Source organism: Glycine soja, chromosome 18, assembly GCF_004193775.1.
Source record: "Glycine soja cultivar W05 chromosome 18, ASM419377v2, whole genome shotgun sequence".
Lineage (NCBI taxonomy): Eukaryota > Viridiplantae > Streptophyta > Magnoliopsida > Fabales > Fabaceae > Glycine > Glycine soja.
Genome location: NC_041019.1, coordinates 6801706 through 6821937, shown reverse-complemented (window position 1 = coordinate 6821937; position 20232 = coordinate 6801706). Strand labels below are relative to the sequence as shown.

The window sequence follows — 20232 nt, the reverse complement described above, 5'->3', positions numbered from 1 at the left end:
ACCCTATAGATGAAATATACAAAAACATGTAAACAATCGCATCATTGTCATTTAAGTCAACACTTCAACAAATGAAAACAAACAAAAAAAAATATTCATACCTGTTAGTGGTTGTGTTTCCTAGATGCATCACTTTGTTTGTCTATGCTTTCACAAATCTTTCTTTGTGTGGAATCACCCATGTTTGAAACATATAGTCCACAAACATAGGCCATGGAGAGCAAGTAATTTCAAAGTTTTTAAGGTATTCATCAAAAAAACTCTCATTGGGACAGTCAACCAAACTTTCCCAAGCATCCATCACATAATCTCATGCATTCTTTTGAGCAACCAGGGTTTTGCACTTTGTCTTCACATTCTTGTCAATGTGGAACCGACACAACAAGTTCGTAGCATCCGGGAATACAATTTTCACTGCATTCATCAAAGACAAATCCCTGTCACTGATAATAACCTCGGGGAGTGCATCAACTCTCACGAAAAGACCCTGAAACCGCTCTAGAGCCCAAACAACATTATTAAGACGTTCTCCTTTCAAGTAAGCAAAACTAGCGGAGAATGTCATTCATGTTGGTGTAACACCAACAATATCAAGCAACAACAGTTTGTACCTATTTGTTTTGTAGGTACTGTCGATAAAAAAAACAAATTACAAGAATTGGCTAACTTTACTACATCAGGATGACTCCAGAACAAATCACGTACAACATTATCATCCTTCAGCCTATGCCAGTGAATATGCTGATCTCAATCAAGCAGCACCATTAGTTATTGCAATTCGGTGTTACTCCCTCTTATGGAAGAACGGTAAGCATGTCCCGCATTGTAAATTTGTTTGATTGTTGTATAACTGTTGTCATTGTGCTCCTTCAACGTCAACAAAATATTTTTTTGCTTCACCATGGACTTTGTCATATCTGCAACAACAATCTTCTCATCCTTTGTCAGTCGACCTACATATGGATGCCCAACCAATAACTTTGTCATTTCGTGATTGTGAATCCCACAAATTAACTTCACCATTCAGCCGTCTCCTCCCGAAACTGGCTTCGCACGCAACTTAAACGGGTATCCACATTTTCTACTACCAGTGCATGTTCTTACCAAATTATATTTCTTAGGCCTATACTCCCCACTCCTTTCACAAGCTATCAACAGAAATGAGACTTTTCCTCGAACACCGATATTGGTGTATGACCTCATTATAACGGCAACAAATCCAATGTCATGAGCCAACGATCGAGCCCATTGTAAAACTTCATCACGGCTACCAAACAACTATAACACAATTCAAATCAGGTTTGCCATGAGTAAACATCTATGTAATATAATTACTATACCAACAACAACAAATTGCACAAATACCTCAGAAGTATTAAAGGCATCAGAGCAATCAACTTTAACGCCAACATCTTTCTCATTTTCATCATTCATTTCAACTTCTTGAGACATCATACTATCATACATCCACTGGTCTTCATCCATCTTAATAAAATATTTAACAAATTCAATTCAATAACAACAAATTCAAATTTAATTCACACAAATATAGTTGTTTACACAAAAAAATATTTTACAAGACTTTTTCATTAAAATGTCATATAAATCTAATAAATACATCCTTCACTAAAATACATAATTCAGTTAAACATGTAAATATATAATCATTCTCATATAACTTTGTTTAATTATTAATCATTAGTATATTCATTTTTAAGCAATGTAATATTACTAAAACTAGTCAAAAAAAATTTACAAAATTATTAATAATTAATTTAACAATTAAAAATAATAAAAAAATCGTATGACCCATACGGATCAACAATCCATATGTACTTCGTGTACCTCTTCTTCTCTGGTAACGAAAATCGATCAGAATCCACCGTATACTCCTCACTAACGCACGTATACCACCGAAGAACAAATACGCTTCCAAATCACCCTTAACAAAAGCAACATACATTGAGTTACGAAAATTTTGCAAAAAAAAACATGACACTGCAGACATGAAAAAATCCTACTACTATTTATAATCAAAAATACCATAAAGATATTTTCAACATTTGAAAAATTTGTTGGGTGCCCAAGTAATTTCCTTAACAATTTGATCAACAGGTCAAGATTCCGGAGTGGTCTAAAGTGCCAGACTCAAGTTCTGGTCCTCGTGAGAAGGCGTGGGTTCATTTCTATGCATTAATTTCTATTTTATTTTTTTGGTACTATGTTCCCATTAATTTTAGAGTTTGAGTAATTTGGGCGCACAAAAAGTTACGAATAAATAATGAATAATTCTAAATCTTCTCAGTATACTCTCCTATTGATCTTTCTTCTTTTTTACTAATTACTCCTTCCGTTTCAAATGATATGATTTTAAGATTTTGTCATAATTATTTAAGAATGTAATTAATTTGTTAAATTTTATTAAAAAAATATTAGATAACTTTATCATATACATTTTATCTCTCTAATTAATTATTCATTTTTTTTCTCTATACATTATTTCCACTGAACATTGATTGATGATAGTTTTGGAAAAAAAATATTTGATGCAGCATTGGTTTTATAAAATGATATATATTTTAGAATAATTATTTTTCTAAAATATCATATAATCAGTAATGGAAGGTAGTAGTATTGAATATGTTTTATATTTTTAATTATCACTTTTGATCCCTATTATTAAGTAATAATGTTAACCCGTAACATAACAATGTCATTAACATCCTAATTAATCCCTATTGATCTTGAACTTGTCATGTTATCTATGTATTTAATTCCTCATTTGTTAATATTAGCTTTTTTTAAATAAATGTTAACCGGTTATAATGTTAGTTTTTGTTAATAAAATGGGATCAAATTTATGATCTTTTCTTCTTTTTTTTTCTTCTCTTTTAACCATCCAACACACCTTAACCATCCAGTGCATCTTATATATCTCATTTGTTTATACTAATTGATGACATTAGACATAAATGAGAAATAAAAAACATTTCACGTGGTCATCCGTTAGAGTTCTTAGATGACATGACACTGGGCTAACAACTTCATTATTACTTTAACGTTATTACTTAATAATAAATACTAAAGGTGGTAACAGGAAAAAAATAGAAACTTTGATCGATTAAAATTTAAATTAAAAACTAAAAACATAAATCTAAAAAATTTAAGGACCAAAACATAATAAATCCTTTAAACTATGATGATTTTCATATAAATATGATATTTTTAAATTGATAATAATTTTAAATTGAATTCATTATATTTTTTACTGCTAGTTAATTCATTGCCCCTCGGCCTAAGGCCTTTATCACTGATGTGACAGTAGCCACCTAATGGGCTTGTTGCGAGCAAAATTGTAAGGGAGTTGCTAGGTGCACCCAGCAATATTGCTGGTGCACCCAGCAATTTTAGTGAATGGCCATTTTACCCTTTAAGTTAAAAATTTAAAAACGCGCTCCTCTTCTCGGAAGACCACTGCTACTTCTTTTCTTCTTCCATTCCTGTTGATCCTCCGTGACACCGCGAGCCAAGCTTTCGTCTTCTTCCGGACACCACGAGCCAAGCTTCTTCTTCTTCTCCGTCTTCTCCGCGAACAGCCTTCGAGGTTAGTCTCCCTAACTCTCCATTGCTTTTACTATCCAGTATTGATTCAGCGTGGAACCTTAGGATAGTAACCTTAGGGTAGTAACCTTAGGGTAGAAGACGAGCGGGGAGAAGACGAGAGTACGCCGGAAAAAATGGCGGAAAAGGATGACGGAGAAGTCTTCCGGAAGACCCGTTAGGGGTTCTTCCGGAAGTTCCGGAAGAACCTTTTCCGGAAAGTTTCCGGAAGAAGTGTTCTTCCGGAAGTAACCAAACGTCTTCCGGAAGAACACTTCTTCCGGAAGACTTCCGGAAAACGTCTTCCGGGAACTTTCCGGAAGAAGTGGTTCTTCCGGAAGAATTCCGGAAGACGCGCACTTCCGGAAGATCTTCCAAAATTCCGGAAGACCTTTCCGGAAGAACCCTTCTTCCGGAATGTTTCCGGAAGAACCACTTCTTCCGGAAGTGGTTTTTTTGTTTTTTTTTGTGTTTTTTTTTTAAATTTTTTTTAAACAGAAATTGTTTTTTTTTTAAATGAATTATTTTATTTATTTTGGTTATTTTGTTTTTTAGATTTTATGAAAAATGAAGTTTGGGTTTTTGATGTCATATTTTTTTTATAATTTAAATTGTGTATTTTTACTAAATATTAATTTGTAAATTAATTTTTTTTTATAAAAGTAGTTGTGTTTGTTTTTGTTTATTGTTTTTTTTTTAAATTAGTGTTTTTTCTTTAAAAATGAAGTTGTCTATTTTTATAATTAAAGTTGTGTGTTTTGGAAGTTTTATAAAAATACTAATTTTTTATAATTAATTAGTTTATTTTATTATAAATGAAGTATTTTATTTACTAAAAAAATTGTGGATGTTTACTAAATAATTTTTTTTTTACATTAGTTGTTTAATTTTTTTAAAAAATTAAGTTGTGGATGTTTAGTAATGAATTATTTTTATATTAGTTGTGTTTTGTTTTTATAAATGAAGTTGTTTATTTTTTTTTAAAAAAAATTAACTTGTTGATGTTTACTAAGTAATTTAGTTGTGTTTTTTTTTATAAATGAAGTTGTTTATTTTTTTTTAAAAATTAAGTTGTGGATGTTTAGTAATGAATTATTTTTATATTAGTTGTGTTTTTTTTTTTTTTATAAATGAAGTTGTTTAATTTTTTTTTAAAAAAATTAAGTTGTGCATGTTTATTAATAATTTTATTTTACATTAGTTGTTTTTTTTTATATAAATGAAGTTGTTTATTTTTTTTTAAAAAAAATTAAGTTGTGCATGTTTATTAATAATTTTATTTTACATTAGTTGTTTTTTTTATATAAATGAAGTTGTTTAATTTTTTTTTTTAAAATTAGGTCGTGTATGTGTGAAAATGATTTGATTTAAGTTAGTCTTATTTGTTTATAAATAAAGTTGATTTTTTATAAAGAAAATTGTGTATATTTTGACCGAAAAAAAAACGTGTTCGACATGATTTACAGATCATGGCCAGAACACGAGGTTTAGGTCGTGCCATAGGTAGATTTGTAGGCAGAGATAGAGCTGCTGGCGAGGATGCTGGCGATGTTCCCGAGAGGCGTAGGCCTACTGCCTCAGCCCGTAGGCTACGCGTTCATCAGATGACTACGGAGGGACGTGATATGGCTGAGGACGTCGCTGACATGACTGATGATGTCCCTGAGCAGCCTACGGAGGCACCTGAGATGCGTGCGGACGCACAGGGTGCTGATAGTGGTGAGGGGTCAGATGGTGATGATGCTGCAGAGGGATTCCCTGGTGGTCCACGTGACCCGTCAGTGCTCACATCATTTGCCGAGCATGTTGCACATGCCGTGTGGAGTGGACAGGTATTTTAATTTGTTAATTATTTGTCATTGTTTATTTATTTGTTTATGATTAATTTTTTTTTAATAATTGTATAATTTGTACTTCAAATCAGGAACGTCCTGATTTGAAGTTAGTGTCACATGGGAGGAAGCTGACACTGATTGGGAGGCCAGTGCCTGAGATTGAAGGCCTGGTGGCTGCCACAGGATTAAGTCCACTGATAGATTGTTCAGTTATTACTGGCGATCCTGGACTTATATCCGCATTTGTGGAGAGGTGGCACAGTGAGACTAGCACCTTCCACCTTCCAGTAGGAGAGCTGACGATCACATTGGATGATGTGTCGTCCATTCTACATTTGCCCATCACTGGCGCCTTGCACAGTTTCCACGCTCTTTCTACGGAGGAGGCCAGATTCTTGCTCACGGAGTTGCTGGAAGTGTCTGCGGAGGAGGCCAGAGCCGAGACAGCGCTCACACGTGGAGCATATGTACGATTAGGATGGGTTCGTGACATTTATGAGACCAGATGTCAGGCCCGGCGGTGGATTGTCGCAGCTCGCGCTTATTTGCTGCACCTTGTCGGTTGCACTCTTTTTGCTAATAAGAGTGCAACATACGTGCATGTGGTCCACCTTGACGCTTTCCGGGACCTCGCTCATAGTGGTGGTTACGCTTGGGGGGTTGCCGCGCTGGTTCATATGTACGACCAGTTAGATGAGGCTTGTAGGACCACCACCCGACAGCTTGCGGGGTACTTGACGCTATTTCAGGTAAATTTTGTGTTTATTAATATGTTAGGTTCGATTATGATTTAAACATGTTTTTATGTTATGTTAACCTCAATTATTGTGTAGTGCTGGATCTATGAGCACTTCCCTAGTGTGCATCAGTGCGTGACTGACGACACATACCAGGAGACGTCCCCACGTGCTTCCCGGTGGTTGACGTCGAAGGCGCACATGAAGGGCATCACAGGAGCACCCTACAGGGCACGTTGTGATGGTTTGACCGTCACAGATGTGTCCTGGTTGCCGTACACGGAGCATCGGGGTGTTAGGGCGTTTCAGGAGATTTCATCGTTCCAGGGTCAGCTCAGATGGGGTCCTATGATCGTCGCAGTTCGACCGGAGAGGGTGGTACGCCAGTTCGGTTACATCCAGAGCATCCCTCCGCCGCCTGTTAGTGCACGATTGTCACAGGAGCAGATAGATGACAGGTGGATGGAGTTTGCGGATCACTTACTACCTGCGGGTCAGCCTTGTTTAGTGCCTGGGCAGGTATCTGCGGATTACATTGAGTGGTTTTTCCGCATATCTCACCCTTTCATGACTCCGACCCAGGCAGCTGACCAGCAGAGGGATGCACCAGCTGCAGACCCTGAGGACTACATACAGCCGCCCAGCCCCCAGGTTCCAGTGGCATTTGACCCCCCTCCATATGTGGTAAGATTATTTGCGCGTTTAATGTTTTATGAGTTGTTGTTTATTTTGAATTTCATAATAAATGTTTTTACTGACTTTGACAGGATGATTACGAGGGATATGAGGCGATTGCACAGAGGTTGGAGCGTGTGCTCAACCTTAGGATAGTCACTGCAGGCACAGAGTTATATGACATTATGCAGGACTGCCTGACGATCGCGAGAGGGGGACCCAGTGCTGATGGGACGGTCAGGGCTCGTCAGAGACGCCGCACGGACCATTGATCATTGTATTTATATTGTTGTGTTGTAGTTGACATGAATATTTGTAATTATTACAGTTTTTGTTTAATATAGTTGGCGTGTTTTGCACAGTTTATTATTTTATAATATAGTTTGTTATTTCCTTAAGCAAAGTTTACGGTTGTTTTAAATTTATTTTTAAAAAAAGGGAACCTAGAATCATGAGTTTTGTTTGTAAGAATTACATAAAAAATAAAAGTTTTTAAAATAATTAATAAATCAGGAAATAGTCCCGTTCCCCAGTTCTCATGTTTGGACGTCAAAGAATCCAAAAAAAATAGTCCTGTTCCCCAGTTCCGTCAACTAACACGTCAAAACAAAGCCTCAAAATCGAAAAAAATAGGAAATGAACCCTTTTTCCATGTTCAAGTACCCATGTTTGGGATTTTTTTGCGTGGGTGTGCCTGTGCCCTGAGACAATGGAGGGCGGCCATTTCTCATGTTTGGACGTCAAAGAATCCAAAAAAAATAGTCCTGTTCCCCAGTTCCGTCAACTAACACGTCAAAACAAAGCCTCAAAATCGAAAAAAAATAGGAAATGAACCCTTTTTCCATGTTCAAGTACCCATGTTTGGGATTTTTTTTTCCAAATGCACAGAAGCTCCACGATCACAATCTTCAAAACCTATTCATTAAAGAAGCAAGAGAGTTCATTAAAGTTCAAACTTGGAATATTCTTATTCCCCTTGATAATTAATTAAGTTCGGGAAATGTTCCTATCAATTATCAATTCGTAGTCACTTTCTACAAATTTGATTGGGAAAGAGCGATAACTAGGCATGCTAATTAATCTTCTATGGCTATAGTATATTGATCAACCTCAGATAAATACAGTAATCTTCATAAGACTGGACCTCCTCCTGACCATGCATGCATGGTTACCGCACGAGAGAATAAAAAAGAAGGGAGTTAATTTTGTTTAATCCAATGGCTGAGATTGAGCACAACCACCTTGGATATATCCTAATCCTAGTAATTAAATTGATCTTGTAACTCTCACAAGCATACTCATCGTCACCATTAAAACGCATAGAAGGCGGCGCGCACATTCTCCAAACAATTAATAGCCACCTTTAGTTACAAATGATTCACTCTCATCATATCGTATATTCATATATGTTGCCAACACTTCCTTTCATATTCCCACGTTCTACTACTGTTTCATCAAGGAAAGGACTTACTCCAATCCTTCTTCACTACTACTTCAGCATCGTTATACATATCTTCCTGTGTGAAGCATAATCATGGAGTCTCAGTCACTCATGGGTTGGAGCTCTTTCTACGAAATAGATGAAAAACCATTTCCATTTACGTGCCAATTTTCTTACAGGTAAACCATGAAACTTCTGTTGTACTATCTTACCATGATGAAATGTTTGATTTTCTTACAAAGTTCTTACAAGCGTGTTGTTGATAATATTAATTGGTTAGTGACGGGTTACAACGAATTATATCGCATAATGAATACAAATAAATAAACAATGAATGTTTAGTCTTCATTTAGGTCTACATAGTGTGTTTTGAATGACATCAAGCTTGTGTATTCCTGCATTCTACTAATATATGGAATTGCCCATTGCTTTGCCTGAGAATAACAATTGGTTGACCACAACAGCGCTGGGGGCGGCAACGGACAATGGTCTTTCAAATAAACCTGTTGTACATGAACAAACATTATATCATGCGCTGACCGTGCCAAACGAACAAGCGAAGTCATTGCATAATTGTTACACTAACTATATTCAATGTACCTGAACAAAATGATTTCCAAACACGTGACCGACACATATGATGCGGTGGCCAGAAGAGTCAGGTGGTGGTTGACTTCTAAGAGGGAAAAATGTCATGCTTTGTTGTTGGGACAACGATACAAGGATTACGTTATACCGTGAAGCAATCACATATCCCATGTCTGTTATATCCATCCACTTGTCCACACTAACCTGAATGAACCAAACATACACATGTAAGTTATTTAAACATTGTTATTAAAAAAAATTAACCTAAAAACATACCTTTGAAAATCCATCAACAAGTAGGGACAACTTTAATTGTTCAAATCTCTCTGTGCCACCGAAGAGGTTCATGTACTCATGCGACCACCTGCCAAGTTCTTTAAGCAATTCATTACGCACTAACGGCCACGAATCTTCCCCCATACCTAATAAAGCGCCAATGGACCGATATCCACAGTTACCGTCCGCTTTCACATCCACAACGTCACGAATGAAACCTTGAAAGAATGACGCAAATTGATCCAACATCGGGATGATCCTTGTTGGCTGACGCGGTTGAGAACATGATGCACTTCGTTTCACTGGAGAGTTGCTGCTTTGAACAGAATGAAAAGCATCAACATACTCCCAGTAAGACGGATCACGCTTTGTGGATGTTTGACTTCTTTTCATCGGTTTCTTCGGTGCACCTTTTGTGTTCACCTTTGATGGAGGAGGGCACATAGAGTTATGATCAGGGTATGCGATTTCTCGAAGTTTACTCTTCAGATTTACTTTGCCAGCCACATCAAGTTCATCAAACCTTTTAGATATGACCTCTATTTCTTCCTTGATGGTGACTTCCGTCTCACATAACCCTTGGTCTGAAAAGCAAAGTCTCCTCCAAAAAAGATGGACTGACTCCAATGGGATGCTGCTAGCAGTATACCTAGAAAGCTCACATGCACAAGGAAGCCCGTGCGTGCTTCTCATCACACAACCACAAGAAGAGAGATTGTTGCCGAGATAACGTAGACGGTCAATCTCAGAAGCAATCTGATTTAAAGCATCCCTCGAAACCATCCCAAGAAGCCTCTTGTATAAGGTTTTTTTATATACATGGCCAACCACATGCGTACTGGTTTCAAAGGATGCTTTAATTTCGACGTGTTGCAGCGTGATCATGTTGTTCATGGCATCCCAAACACTACATAGGTCTCCAACGCTATTTTGTAGTACTCTTTTGAGAGCCCAATGAGCTGATTCAACCCTACATTTAAAATACACAACAAACATGAAAATATACAACAATTAAATACCATTTAATATTAATCGTTACTAACAAATAAAATCAGTTGTTAATACCTGTTTGTTGTTGTGTTGCCTAGGTGCATGACCTTATTCGTCCATGCTGTAATAAATTTTTCCTTGTGGGGGATAATCCATGTGTCGTTAACATAGTCAACGAACATCGGCCAAGGCGAACAAGCAACTTGAAACTTCTGATATGACTCATGGAACTCGTATTCGGACGGACAATCAACCAAAGTACCCCAGTTATCCATTACATAGTCCCACGCATTTTTTTCCCCGATTAAAGATTTGCACTTCGCCTTCACATTCTTATCGATATGAAACCTGCACAACAAATTAGTAGACTCGGGAAACACAGTTTTCACTGCATTCATCAGTGCTAGGTCTCTGTCAGTGACAATAACAAGAGGGAGGCGATCGTGTCTTAAAAATAGGCCTCGAAATCGTTCCAAAGCCCATACAATATTATTAACACGCTCAGCCTCCAGATATGCAAACCCAGCAGAGAATGTCATCGCCGTTGGTGTCACTCCAACAAAGTCAAGTAGTGGGAGTCTGTACCTGTTTGTTTTGTAGGTACTGTCTATAAAAAACACCAGATGACATGCATTGCATAACTTTACTGCATCTGGGTGACACCAAAACAGATCACGCACCACAACTTCATCCTTCAATCTATGCCAATGAATGTATTGATCACGTTCGAGAAGCTTCATCAGATGCTGCATTTCGGTATCAGCTCCTCTTATTGAAGAACGATATGCACTTCTTGCATTGTAAATTTGCTTTATCGTGGTGTAACTGTCGGCATTGTGTTCCTTCAACGTTAGCAAGATGTTTTTCGGTTTCACCATCGACTTTGTCATATCAGCAATAATTTTCTTTTCTTCCTTAGTCAATCGCCCGGCGTATGGATGTCCAACTAAGGACTTCGCCAATTCATGATTATGAATCCCACAGATCAACTTCACCATCCAACCTTCCCCTCCACGCACTGGTTTCCCACGAAGCTTGAAGGGACAACCACATTTCCTACTCCCGGTGTCTTTTCTAACGAATTCTTTATTTCTACACTTGTACGTACCACTCCTTTCACACCCAATTAACACAAATGAACTTCTTCCTCTGCTACCGGTCTCTGTGTCAGATCTCATAATCACTGCAACAAATCCATTTTCATGGGCAACTGTTCGAGCCCATTGCAAAACATCATCTCGAGTAGTGAATACCTACAACGCAACCCTAACACATTAATTTTCGTACAAACCATCAATTCAACCAATGACTCAAATTATCTATGATTACCTGAGATGTATTAAAAGCATTTGAACAATCGACATGTCGTTCATTCACTCCACATTCTTCTTGATTATCATAATCATAATCCATATCAACTTCTTGTGACATCGCAAAGTCATACCTCCATTGATCTTCGTCCATCTTAAGGACATATGCATCATACACAAGTACATTCAAATTATCATATAACCACATCCAAAAATTTACTACACCTTAAATAACAAACATATTAATAGGACATATGCATCATACACGACTATATTAAAATTATCACTATATTCTAAATTTATAACTACATTATTTACTTAAACTAAACTTATCACTATAATAAACAACTAATAAAACATTTTTGTACCATTATACATTTAAGTTACCTAAATCATTTAATATTATACCATTATACCTAATTAAATCAATAATCCACAACATATATAAACCAGAAATAAAAAAAAATTATAAAACAGAAATATATATACCATTATAAAACAAAAAAAATTATAATCCACAATATATATCATTATACCTAATTAAACCAATAATTCATTATTAACTAACAGAAATATATATAAAACAGAAATTAAAAAAATTATAAAACAGAAATTAAAAAAATTATAAAACAGAAATTAATAAATTAGTAATAATTTAACATTCCGGAAGAAGTTCTTCCGGAAGTTACGAAGGCCAATTCCGGAAGAAGTGCTTCCGGAAACTATTTCCGGAAGACCTTCTTCCGGAATTGAGCTTCTTAACTTCCGGAAGAAGGTCTTCCGGAAGTTACAAAGCCCAATTCCGGAAGAAGTGCTTCCGGAAGTAGTTTCCGGAAGAACTTCTTCCGGAATTGGGCTTCTTAACTTCCGGATGAAGGTCTTCCGGAAGTTAAGAAGCCCAATTCCGGAAGAAGGTCTTCCGGAAATAGTTTCCGGAAGCACTTCTTCCGGAATTGGCCTTCGTAACTTCCGGAAGAACTTCTTCCGGAAGTTAAGAAGCTCAATTCCGGAAGAAGGTCTTCCGGAAATAGTTTCCGGAAGCACTTCTTCCGGAATTGGCCTTCGTAACTTCCGGAAGACCTTCATCCGGAAGTGGTCATTCCGGACCTTCCTCCTTCTGTGCCTAAAATTTCTTCCGGATACATTTTTTACTGTTTTTCTTCTCTAAAAGCTAACCGGAAAACGAAATAAACGCGTACCTCCGACAAAATAGGAACAACAGCCACTAATAAAACTTCAAATACGGAACACGGGACCACCAAATCTTCAAATACTTCACTTCACTGGACCACCAACAGACTGCTGAAGGGACCACCACCGAAACAACAGCAAACGGAATAAGAAACAAAGCAAACGGAAGAAGAAAGAAAGAAAGCGCAGTAAAACACAGCCTGAAGACGTTAATTTAAAGAAATTTACACAAGGGCAAAATCGTCATTACGTACGCATTAAAAAAAAAAAATAACTTCCGGAAGAAGCTTCTTCCGGAAGTCTTCGACACTGGAATTCTTCCGGAAGAAGCTTCTTCCGGAAACATTCCGGATGACGTTCTTCCGGAAATTGTCTGTGAGTTTTTCCGGAAGACACAAATTATTCTTCCGGAAGAAGGTTCTTCCGGAAACTTTCCGGAAAAATTATTTCCGGAAACTTTCCGGAAGAACCTTCTTCCGGAAGAATAATTGCTGAAGGGTAGTTTCGCCACTTCACTGTTTGCTGGGTGCCCCAGCAATAATGCTGGGTGCACGTAGCAACTCCCAAATTGTAAATGAAGAAGCCCAAAAGAGAAGATAGTTTTATATAACTTTAACGTGAGTTGCTATGAGCTTTTGCTTGCTGAAATAGAGTAACTTACTAATAACTCAAAAATTGTATTTAATTAATTAGTACTGATCAAAATGTTGATCAACAAGTCAGGATGGCCGAGTGGTCTAAGGCGCCAGACTCAAGTTCTGGTCCTCGTGAGAGGGCGTGGGTTCAAATCCCACTTCTGACACTCTTATTTATTTTTAATGTTAATATTATCAACCAAATAAGTCCATCTATGTGAGATTTTAAAAATTATGATATTTTTTTAAGAAAGTCTTAACATTGGTATAATTATTTATTTCAATAGTGAAATATTTTATAAAAAAAAACAATACATTGTATTGATTTTCAACACATATCTTCTAATTCAATCCGAATTAGTGTTTGTTTAAATAGGTCAATCTATGATGTTTAGACAGACTTAAAAATTTATTTATAAAGTATGACTTTTTTTTAAAAAAAAAGTTTTAACCTCGGTATAATTATTTATTTCAATCACGAAATATAGTTATCTGTGTATCCGTAAGTACGAATTCTATGATATTTGCTCCTAGGAATGCTCATTGATTGGGTTCAGGGTTTGACTTAACTTGATATTCAATCCAATCAAAATTTTATTGGTTGAATTGGGTTTGAGTATTTTTTTTTTTTTACAAATTCAACTTGATCATAAACGGGGTGAGATAATAAGGCTGGATATGTTTTATTTTGTAAAAAAAATTATTAATAATTTATTTTTTACTAAAGTTTTATAAGTATATAATGACTAAATATATTCAAAAGAAAAAAGTTATGATAAAGTTTGATCAATAGAATTAATAATTTCAATGCTAATATAATATTTTTATTTTAAATAGAAACATTAATGTATTTTGTATTCAATAACTAATTTGTATATAATAATAAATTTAATTATATGGTACGAGTTGGGGTCAATTTTTTTTTATAAAAAAAATAGAACTTTTTACCCAACTTATTTATATATAATGGGATCTTAATTAAATTGTATCATATTTCACCACAACACTAGCAAAACCTAACCCATATAATTGGATCGGGTTAATAACAATAATAATAATAATATAAATTCAAGTCTCATTCTTCTAATATTACGGTTTTATGAGTTATTTTTTAACTCATGATTTTCCTGTTTTAAAATTTTGTTTAATGTTTTATATATATTTCTTTCAAATAATATTAGTTAACTTTAATTTCAATTTTAATTTAGTCTGAATTTTAAATCTTAATATATTATACTATATCAATTTTAGTTTTCTATTAAATGTATCTTTTCGTCAAACTAAACATAGACTTAAGAAATTTGACTCTCTCAATTTCATTTAAATTTTTTGTTTTCTTGGAATTTGATATTTTTTTACTCTTGGATTTTTATTTTCTTCAGATAAAAATTAAGATATTAAGTAAAATTTGATATTTTAATTTATAAATAGCTCGTGCTCTATTGACTAGCTTTAAGAGTAGGTTCCAATCTCCCTTCTAACCCCAATTTAAGGGAGGAAGACACAATGTAAATTGCATTTGGCCTACCTCTTTGGATTGCATTCTTCTTTCTACTATTTATAAGAAAGGGTCGTTTTCAAAGACCACACATTATTGCTATCAATTACTACAAGATTATTTTGCTATTTTTTAAAGACGTAGATATTTTGCGTGTTCTCTTTTAGTCAACTGTCATGGGACCCATTCATGTTGATAGGGGGAATCATGATTGTGAAACAAAAGCATCAGCAAGCCTTTATTAGGATGGAAAAATAACAATAACGTACGTACTTATCAATATATATAGGAACAAAAATGATAACGCGTATTTACATTAAACTCGAATGTAGAAAAACCAAAACCTATTTAGGTACTTACCAACTTATCATCACTTACTAGTCATTTTTTTTCTTAATAAATATATTTTTGATAAAAATATAAAATTTAGTTTTTGAAGTAAAAAATATGACAAATATATTCAATTGTTAACTTTTATTCACTATATATTTGGATATTAACTTTTTTCTATCACCGTTAATAAAATAGTCAAGATTAAAAGAAGTAAAATATAATATAAATTTATCTTTTATTTATAATAGATTGTGACCAATTATTATAATTTTAATGATTGATACATTGTTACAATGTTTATTTTGGTAAACAGATACAATGTTTATTTTAGATAATTTTTATTTTGGCAGACAAATTATGATTGATAATTAATATTATCGTTATTATTATGTTTGTCAATATAATTTTTAAGTGATTATTGTAATGATAAAAAATAACAAAAATTTACCATAAAATTATATTTTATTCTTAAATGAAATGAAATTTCAGACAAATTAGTCCAATAGAAACATATTTAGGTTCAATAAAAATTACTGACATTTTCGTCTAATAATAATAAATTATTGATATTTAATTTTGATCCAATGAAACTTATTGACATTTAGCTCCAAAACAAATTACTGACATTTTCTTCCGATAAAAAATATTGACATTTTTCGTCTAACAAAAAATTATTGACATTTAGGTCCAAAAATGGTATCTTAATTGACATTTTCATCCAATCTAATCAGCATGACCATGTTGACAATTATTTTAGTGACAAATTTATCTTTCTGTCTCACTTAAGTTATTTTATTAACGGTCATGAACGAAAGTTAACGATAGAATATATTTGTCATACTTTTTATATTTTTAATGATTAAATTTTATATTTTTATTTTTTAGGAATATATTTCTCAATGAATTACACATTAAAAAAAAGTGCCGTCAATGTTTTTTTGTTCGTTCAAACGTGGATAATTTTTCCAAACAACAAAAACATTAAAATCAACTTAATTCATGAGAGAAATTTAATAAATAAATATTATGACTCTTTAGACTATTCTCTTAAAAAAATTTACATTATTTTTTAATGAAAATTAGAGTTCTTTTTATCTCAGTATCCTTTAATACAAGCTTTTATTATACTCCCTTCTTTCTCTTTTATAAGAAAATAATAATAATTTAATACTTATTAAAAAAATTAATTAGTTTCATTAACTTATGTCAATCTTAATTGAAAAATAAATATTTTTTGTAAACTATTCTTTATTCAATCTTATATCAAACACAAAGCTCCTATTAAATCATTGTATTTTAAAGATAGTGTTATTAAATAAGACAAAAACTAGTTAAAATTTACTTATATGGGAAATTGATTTTTTTTTTTTTTTGCTTATGAAAGAAAACCAACAGGCAATACAAATTACTAGTAAAATGAAACTTTAATTGTAATTAGAGGGAAAAAAAGCACTTAAAAACCTCTTCTAAATTTTGCCCAAATATTAATCATGGACTATTATGTGGAGGAAATTACCAAGCAAGTGCATTTAAGCATGAAGAGAATAAAGAGAGATTCTAATGTTACTTATCTCTAATGATTCATCCAATGCACATACTCTAATGGAGATCAAAATATATAGCCTTATTACCCTAGTAGGAGAGATAAATCATGTCCACATTCATTCATGAAGTAGGATAAGCCCATTAAAAAACTAAAAAAGCCGAAAAGAACATAAAGGGTTGTTGATGACTAAGATGAATGGCTACCAATTCCTATTGATGGTGTGTGTAACCACTTGACCATATACATTAAAAAATGTTTTACTTTCAATTACTAGGAATGCATGAAAGGTTCCCTCTCCCATTTCCTTATAGCATACGCTTCTTTTCGTTTTTTTTTTATATTTTATTTACGTTAAATTACTCATTTAATTTTAATAGTTTCATGGTTTTTACCTTTTTAATTTTTATAATTTTATTTTATTTTTTTTTAGTTCCTCTAGTTTAAAAATATTTTTTTAGTCTCTATATTTTACATTTTAATTATTTTTTAGTCTGAAAATTATAAGGACTAAAAAAGTAAAAATCATGAAACTATAGAGACTAAAAATACTATTTTCAAAATTACGAGGACTAAAAAAGAATTAAAATGTAAACTATAGAGACTAAAAATATTACTTTTAAACTATAAAAACTAAAAAAATAAAAATAATAAAATTATAGGAATCAAATAAATAATTTAACATTTTATTTATCAACTTCCCATATATGTTCTCCAATAAATTGTCCTTCTTTCTTATAAGCTAATGGACGTGAATTTTGGACTTTTCATGAAAGAGAAAACCAATTGAATCTCAAGATTCCATCTTTCTCAATCAACGTCAACACCATACTTTGCCTTGTCCCATATTTAATGGAACGTTGATTAAAGAATTCAATTTCCTTCCATTTTTTATGTAGAGTAATCATGTTGAATTGCATCAACTTTTATAGAAGGGAAAGCAAAGTTAAAAGTTGTGTGACTTAATCATCACCATTAAGGAAAATATAAAATAGTTAATCAAATTATGTAACTTTGATGAATGATAAGTGTGTTATCCAAGCAACGAATATGTTGTTGTTGAGTATTTAAAACTTTTCCTTAGGCCGAAAAGCCGATTATTTTTGTTTTTCTTTATAAATATTTTTTTAAGATAATTATATTTGAGATACCGTTAAATATTAAATGTAATTTTTTTGTCGTAAAATTTTGTTTTTTTTTTTATGTTATCACCCCTCTCACTTTCTTTTTATGGATCTGGACATGTGGTGATGTTCCCAATAAAAGGTAATCATTCAATTCAAAATTTTAAAAATAAATAAGAATTTTATTAATTAGTGTTATTAAAATATTAATTACATAAATCATAGGAAAACATAAAAAAATATGAATAACGTAATTTTTCGTCTTCCAATAAAAATATTTCTACTTAAAATTTCTTAACCAATAAATAATTTTCCCCTGCTCATTTACGACTCGCACCAACATATTTGAAAATTTGTAAAACTCTTAATTACAATGCTTAAAGTGGGTTTGAATGAAGGGGTAGGCATAAGTGCACTTAATTCCCATTCTTTTCTAAGTTTCTTGCTCCTGAATTTAAGAGAGAGCACACAAAATCAACTTTAGTTGAGCTACATTTTTGCATTAAGTTAATGTTGCATACACCAAGGTCAACTTGCAAGTGAGTCACTGGTCCACTTGCAGCAGCAGGAAAAAAAAAGGGAATGGGTAGATTCTACATAAAATGGATTTTTCCGTGGACTCATTACAACAGAGTCTGGCCCATTTCAGAAGGCAATTTACAATTTGCAACTCAACCGTAACAGAAATGAACCAACACACCACACTCGTGACGCAATAAGCAATAAGCTATAGAAATTAAATTATGACATGGACTATGAAGTATGCCACAATAAATAATAATATTGGTTAAATCAGCATCAGAGTCACAGAATTAAATATCACAAGACCAAAGGTGGCACCTTAAGACACGTGGATAGAAAATCAATAGGCTGATCTTGTTGGGCAATATTATCGAAATATACTTTGGGTGACATTGTGACAAGTATTACACTGTTTTAAATACCTTTTCAGAAATTTTTATCATCAAGTGCATTATAAATGAGTCTCATTAATAATATATGCGTTTAAAGTCACTTTTATTAATGTCATTAACTTGTAGTTAATGAAATAATAATAATAATAATAAAATAGGTTACACTTAGATTTAAGTTTAGTATCAAAGAATGTTTGTGTAATGGTTAAAAAATATTGAATATAATATTTCTGAATTCAAAGTCTTCAAAGCAAATAAATGCAATTTGTCTTCATATGAAATATTAAAAAGAAGGCATTAATATCATTTTTAAATTTAATTAGAATACACAAAATAATTAATTAATATAGGCGGACATAAGTGATCCATAGTCTAATTTTTTTTTTAAATTACTCTTTGGTCTTTATAGTTTCATGATGTTTACTTTTTTAGTTCCTATAGTTTGAAAGCGGTTTTTTTAGTTTCTATAGTTTACATTTTAATTCTCTATAGTTTAAAAATATTCCTTTTAGTCCTTATAGTTTGTATTTTAATTTTCTTTTAGTCCCTATAGTTTGAAAGTAATCTTTTTAGTCTCTATAATTTGTATTTTAATTATTTTTTAGTCCTTACTAAAAAAATATATAGAAAAATAATTAGTTACAAATTAATTATAAACTATCAACTATTATTTTTTATTACAAATTATCTTGCGATAAATTAGTTATGAATTACTTGCTAGTATTTTTGTAGTTAATTGTAATTGATAATAATATTCATATTTTGATGGTAAGGACTAAAAGGGAATTAAAATATAAAGTATAGGAACTAAAAATACCACTTTCAAACTATAGGGACTAAAAGAGAATTAAAATGCAAATCGTAAGAACTAAAAAAATCATTTTTAAACTACATGAATTAAAATGTAAATGATACGGACTAAAAAAAATCACTTTCAAAATATAGGAACTAAAAAGATAAAAATCGTGAAACTATAGAGATAATATAAATAATTTAACTTTTTTTTTATTGTTGGAGGTTCAATTCTCTATGCAATTACTAAATTTTTGTTTGATGGATAATTTTGTTTAGAAAAAATTCTCTAACATTCAGGTATAATAGAATAGGTATGCTTGAATAATAGGATGAAACTTTATTTTATTCCATTACTTTTTTAGTATGAGTTGACACAAGTGATCTAGAATCTAAATTTAACTCTTTTCTTTTCTATTATTACAGGTTCAATTTTTCATGGAGTTACTAAAATCTTGCTTGATGGACAATATTTTTGAGAAAAAATCTCTAACATCCAGGTATAATAGAGTAGGTAAGATTGCATAGGAGGATAAAACTTTGTTTCATTCCATCACTTTTTCTTAGCAAGAATAATACACTGCTAATATAAAAACTTTTTATACATAATGACAATATTAGCAAAAATGAATTTTAATTTTTTAACAATACTAGTATTATACTAATAAAGTATGAGAATGAAACTGTTATTTGTGAGCAGAGTATGTTGCCTCCACAATCCAAGAATGTGGTTTAGGGAAATTGGTCAAA

General features: G+C 32.7%; 1 long non-coding RNA gene, 1 other non-coding gene and 1 pseudogene across 2 annotated transcripts; all 3 read left to right on the top strand.

The window, feature by feature from the left end:
• Positions 1 to 3373: 3373 nt before the first annotated feature.
• On the top strand, positions 3374 to 5220 carry LOC114394939. Its single transcript, XR_003662887.1, has 2 exons — positions 3374 to 3604; positions 5067 to 5220. It is a non-coding gene; the product is annotated as an uncharacterized LOC114394939 (long non-coding RNA).
• A 661-nt stretch (positions 5221 to 5881) lies between these two features.
• LOC114396658 lies at positions 5882 to 6334 on the top strand (annotated as a pseudogene).
• Positions 6335 to 13361: 7027 nt separating this feature from the next.
• On the top strand, positions 13362 to 13445 carry TRNAL-CAA. The gene has a single exon. It is a non-coding gene; the product is annotated as a tRNA-Leu (tRNA).
• The last annotated feature ends 6787 nt before the right edge of the window (positions 13446 to 20232 follow it).